This window comes from Tursiops truncatus, chromosome 3 (genome assembly GCF_011762595.2).
Source record: "Tursiops truncatus isolate mTurTru1 chromosome 3, mTurTru1.mat.Y, whole genome shotgun sequence".
In the NCBI taxonomy this organism is placed as follows: domain Eukaryota; kingdom Metazoa; phylum Chordata; class Mammalia; order Artiodactyla; family Delphinidae; genus Tursiops; species Tursiops truncatus.
The window spans coordinates 86,564,129-86,569,165 of record NC_047036.1 but is presented as its reverse complement, the minus strand read 5'-3'; the positions used below and the strand labels follow the sequence as shown (position 1 = coordinate 86,569,165).

The 5,037-nt window shown below is 40.7% G+C and overlaps 1 pseudogene; it reads left to right on the top strand.

Annotated features, from left to right (window-relative positions):
* The first annotated feature begins 2,950 nt into the window (after nt 1-2,950).
* LOC109550815 (elongation factor 1-alpha 1 pseudogene) lies at nt 2,951-4,652 on the top strand (annotated as a pseudogene).
* The last annotated feature ends 385 nt before the right edge of the window (nt 4,653-5,037 follow it).

Below are 5,037 nucleotides of genomic sequence, written 5' to 3'. Positions count from 1 at the left end.
TCTAGGTGCTCAGAGTTCAGCAGTGAACAAAACAGACAAAATCTCTGCTCTCACAGAGCTAACAGCAAGCTGAGGAGAACAGAGATGCCATGAAAACAAGTAGCTGAATTCTACCAGGGCATTATGCAATGTCAGTTATGTTCAAACAGGAATATGTATGTATGAGGTTTGTGTCTCACTGGAAATCTATTTGTCCCCTTTGTGCCATATGACTTAGAATTTATTTATTTATTTATTTATTTATTTAGCGGTACGCGGGCCTCTCAATGCTGTGGCCTCTCCCATTGCGGAACACAGGCTCCGGACGCTTAGGCTCAGTGGCCATGGGTCACGGGCCCAGCCGCTCCGCGGCATGTGGGATCTTCCCGGACTGGGGCACGAACCCGCGTCCCCTGCATCGGCAGGCGGACTCTCAACCACTGCGCCACCAGGGAAGCCCAGACTTAAAATTTAGATCCTTATCTACTGGGAGGACTCACTCCTAGTCTGTAGGTGGTCTCTGATAGCTCATCCTTTGGTGTTACCCTTGGCTGTTATTTATGATTATCATGCAATGTGGCCACTCTTTACAATTGCTTGACATTTATGGAATCACTTAGATACAATTTTTTCATTTCTTTAGAAATAAGACATACTATATTTTTGACACTTGAAATTGTAGAGGAAAGGGTTATGTGGATCTAAAAATATTATATTCTTCTCTATGGCACGACCTTAACCTGCATTTGGCTGGGGGTAGTTGACTGGTTTTCTACAGTTATGGCTAGCCCCTGTTGCCCTGTATTAGAGTTTGGAGGATGGAAAAATAGCACCCCAGGGAGAACACCCTCATACCTCAGAGGTCTGCCAGACTACTTTGTAACTCAGAGAGCCCTCAGGAGGCTCTCAGACAAAATATTCAAATCAAGCATTAATAAAGAAACAAGTTTCCCCCTGCCTGAATCACAAAAGGGCATATTGTGATTGCTGTATTTTGCATTTTTTTGAGGAGGGGAGGTACTATAATAAAATAGCACAATTGGGTAACAACCATCATGTTTCAGTGGAAGCATGAGTCAGACACATCCTAGGATCAGTTTTATCTTGTTATTTACTAGATAGTGTTGTTGGCCAAGATAGACCAAGAAGACTTTACCAGACCTTTTTACCTCAAGTATATCAATATCCATACGAATAAAATGCATTTTAGTTGGGAGAGAGGTTGTTTGTTCCCTCATCTATATCTGTAGTCTAAATAGTCTCTATGTTTTTCCTAACAGAGTGAAAATCACACTGAGGCCAAAAAGTTAATTACAGATGTGCATCTTTCATTATAATTTCTTTTGTTAAGATGTTTTTCATTATCCAAATAATCATCTTCATTTTCTAAAACTATACTCTTTGAAAAACATTTTTAAACAAATACGTTGTGCAGTAATTGAAATAATGGAGACCACACTTACTCTTTGATGTACCAGAAGGCTGTCCAAATTGAATATTGTCAGTATATAAATATTGTCACCAGAAAAGCTAAAGATATTTTATATCATTCACTGTTGGATTTGTTAAACTGTAGATTTTTTCTTTTGATGTTTACAATACAGTTTAATCACCTTCACCTGAAAAATGCTACGATCATCTTAAAACACATAGTAAATACAAACAGGTTTTGACAATAAAAACAAAACAAACAATAAAACAACAAAAAGAATGGAAAAACAATTTGCTATCACAGTAAACTCTCTTATGTCCTTCTTTTAAGAGAGAGTTACATCACAAGGAGAAAAATTACTGGAGACAAAGAAATAGTAGAAAGGAATAAGAATGGAGAAAGGCACACCACCACTTAAATTACTAACACTTGCATAACTGCAAAAGAGAATGTCTGCAAATAAACACTTTTTGGGTGTAAGACAAGAATGCTTTTCTGTATAGAATGAAATTTAAATTGGAGGAAAACATTTTGTTGAATTAGAATTTAGTTAATGCATTTTTAACACCAGAAATCAGGGTGTAATCTCAGGGGCATGGTTCATGAACGTTAAAGACATTAGTTGGATCCCTTACTATTTTTAGGTTCAATTTTTGTGATTGCCAGTACGTTATATCCTTAATTCAGGTTTTTCTCCTTTTTAATCCTTGACAACATTCCTCTACATATGGCAAAATGATTTTTGTCTAAATTAGAAGAATAAAGGGAAAGAAGAGAACTCAATAGGCCCCATACACCTACACTAGCTCTACTTACCTAAACCTGCCTGACCCTCTCCTTCCAACTGCAATCCAGATACATCAGGGCAGGGTGGGATGAAAGATACCAAAAGTGATTCTTGTAATAGGTAAACAAATCACAAATAAACTTGCTTCTTCCCCATTTTTATCCACTCTGATTTTATATATATATGAAACAATATCTAGAGTGTTTTCTTAACCCAGTACTTTATGAAAAGATTGAAGGCTGTATTGAGAACAACTCAAATTCACACTGTGCAAGGAGACCTACACGAATTTGATAATCTCTCTACATGTATAATTATATATAGATATATAAAAATATCTATGCATGTGTGCACACACACATGCACGCATATCTATGTATTCTGAAGAAAGAAATTGGTGGCAGATTCTAAATGTAGCAAACACTGCCCTGCATTGGAGGGTATGATATGGGTTATCCTAGGGTAATCTTGGTTTTACTCCTGGCTGCATAGCTTTCTAAACCTGATTTTCTTGCCTTTTAAGGAATTTATGAGTTACTTACAATCATTGTAAACCATGCCCCTTTGCTTAAACCTAGCTACAGTGACTTTACAAGTTCATACTAACGACAAACGCTTTGCATATACAATATATTATTATTATATTTATAATCTGAATCATCAGAAAGTTTACTTCATTTAAAATGTGTCCATTTAAACACTGAAAAAAACTTTTTGCTTTTTCGCAACGGGTTTGCTGCCAGGACACAGGTGTCGTGAAAACCACTGCTAAACCTAAGCAAAAATGGGAAAGGAGAAGACCCACATCAACATCGTTGTCATCGGACACGTAGATTCGGGGAAGTCCACCACTATTGGCCATCTGACCTACAAATGTGGTGGGATCGACAAGAGAACCATTGAAAAGTTCGAGAAGGAGGCTGCCGAGATGGGGAAGGGCTCCTTCAAGTATGCCTGGGTCTTGGACAAACTGAAAGCTGAATGTGAGCGTGGTATCACCATTGATATCTCCCTATGGAAATTCGAGACCAGCAAGTACTATGTGACCATCATTGATGCCCCAGGACACAGAGAATTCATCAAAAACATGATTACAGGCACATCCCAGGCTGACTGTGCTGTCCTGATTATTGTTGCTGGTGTTGGTGAATTTGAATCAGGTATTTCCAAGAATGGGCAGACCCGTGAGCATGGCCTTCTGGCCTACACTCTGGGTGTGAAACAGCTAATTGTTGGAATTAACAAAATGGATTCCACCGAGCCACCCTACAGCCAGAAGAGATACGAGGCAATTGTAAAGGAAGTCAGTACCTACATTAAGAAAATTGGCTACAACCCCGACACAGTAGCATTTGTGCCAATTTCTGGCTGGAATGGTGACAACATGCTAGAGCCAAGTGCTAACATGCCGTGGTTCAAGGGATGGAGAGTCACCTATAAAGATGGCAATGCCAGTGGAACCACACTGCTTGAAGCTCTGTATTGCATCCTGCCACCAACTCGCCCAACTGACAAGCCCTTGTGTTTGCCCCTCCAGGACGTCTACAAAATTGGTGGTATTGGCACTGTCCCTGTGGGCCGAGTGGAGACTGGTGTTCTCAAACCTGGCATGGTGGTCACCTTTGATCCAGTCAATGTGACAACTGAAGTGAAGTCTGTTGAAATGCACCATGAAGCTTTGAGTGAAGCCCCTCCTGGGGACAATGTGGGCTTCAATGTCAAGAACATGTCTGTCAAAGATGTTTGTCGTGGCAATGTGGCTGGTGACAGCAAAAATGACCCACCAGTGGAAGCAGCTGGCTTCAGAGCTCAGGTGATTATCTTGAACCATCCAGGCCAAATCAGAGCCGGCTATGCACCTGTGCTGGATTGTCACACAGCTCACTTTGCCTGCAAGTTTGCTGAGCTGAAGGAGAAGATTGATCATCGTTCTGGGAAAATGCTGGAAGATAGCCCCAAATTCTTAAAATCTGCTGATGCTGCCATAGTTGATATGGTTCCTGGTAAACCCATGTGTGTTGAGAGCTTCTCTGACTACCCTCCTCTAGGCCACTTTGCTGTTCGTGACATGAGACAGACGGTTGCTGTGGGTGTCATCAAAGCAGTGGACAAGAAGTCAGCTGGAGCTGGCAAGGTCCAAGTCTGCCCAGAAAGCTCAGAAGGCTAAATGAATATTATCTCCAATATCTGCCACCCCAGTCTTAATCAGTGGTGGAAGAATGGTCTCAGAACTGTTTGTCTCAATTGCCCATTTAAGTTTAATAGCAAAAGACTGGTTAATGATAACAATGCATCGTAAAACCTTCAGAAGGAAAGGAGAATGTGTTGTGGACCATTTGTTTTATGTGTGGCAGTTTTAAGTTATTAGTTTTTAAAATCAGTACTTTTTAATGGAAACAACTTGACCAAAAATCTGTCACAGAATTTGAGACCCATTAAAAAAGTTTAATGAGAGGGGCTTCCCTGGTGGCACAGCCGTTGAGAGTCTGCCTGCCGATGCAGGGGACACGGGTTCGTGCCCCGGTCCGGGAGGATCCCACGTGCCGCGGAGCGGCTGGGCCCGTGAGCCATGGCCGCTGAGCCTGCGCGTCCGGAGCCTGTGCTCCACAACGGGAGAGGCCACAACAGTGAGACGCCTGCGTACCGCAAAAAAAAAAAAAAAAAAAAAAAAAAAAAAATCCTTTAGAGCTAAAGCTAGATACAGCCACTAAAGAACATAGCCTAAATTATTGTCAGAAAGTTAATGCCTTTTTAATATCTGTTTATTTTCTATTTGTAGAATTATTAACATGGAATAGGACAAAAGTTTTCTTCTATTTGAAGAAAAATAGAATGATAG